At 40.8% G+C, this 677-nt stretch overlaps 1 non-coding gene across 1 annotated transcript; it reads left to right on the top strand.

Moving 5' to 3' along the window:
* The first annotated feature begins 298 nt into the window (after window positions 1-298).
* Window positions 299-406, top strand: LOC112798358 (small nucleolar RNA R71). Its single transcript, XR_003199973.1, has one exon. It is a non-coding gene; the product is annotated as a small nucleolar RNA R71 (small nucleolar RNA).
* Window positions 407-677: the final 271 nt, after the last annotated feature.

Raw genomic sequence — 677 nt, 5'->3', positions numbered from 1 at the left:
TCCATTCAGACTCTGAGAAATCATGTTGACTTCCTAAGTCAACATTTTGTTCTGAGCCAATATGGCATTCAGAGCATCAATTTCAAGAACTTCCTTCCTTCCTTTAAGGCTTCCCATTACTCACATGATTCCTCTCAGAGGTGTACATGAATTGGTTATTTGCAACCATGTCAATGAGTTCTTGAGCTTCTGTAGGCGTTTTCTTTAGGTGAATGGATCCACCTGCAGAATGGTCTAGTGACATCTTAGAGAACTCAGATAGACCATCATAGAATATATCCAAAATGGTCCACTCTGAAAGCATGTCAGAAGGATACTTTTTGGTCAACTTCTTGTATCTTTCCCAAGCTTCATAGAGGGATTCACCATCTTTTTGCTTGAAGGTCTGAACATCCACTCTAAGCTTGCTCAGCTTTTGAGGAGGAAAGAACTTGGCCAAGAAGGCTGTGACCAGCTTATCCCAAGAGTCCAGGCTATCTTTAGGTTGTGAGTCCAACCATGTTCTAGCTCTGTCTCTTACAGCAAAAGGGAAAAACATGAGCCTGTAGACTTCAGGATCTACTCTATTAGTCTTAACAGTATCACAGATCTGTAAGAATTCAGTTAAAAACTGATAGGGATCTTCTGATGGAAGTCCATGAAACTTGCAGTTCTGTTGCATTAGAGCAACTAGTTGA

Source organism: Arachis hypogaea, chromosome 4, assembly GCF_003086295.3.
Source record: "Arachis hypogaea cultivar Tifrunner chromosome 4, arahy.Tifrunner.gnm2.J5K5, whole genome shotgun sequence".
Taxonomy (NCBI): Eukaryota; Viridiplantae; Streptophyta; class Magnoliopsida; order Fabales; family Fabaceae; genus Arachis; species Arachis hypogaea.
The sequence above is the reverse complement of the archived record's forward strand: the minus strand, read 5'-3'. Positions and strand labels throughout refer to the sequence as shown.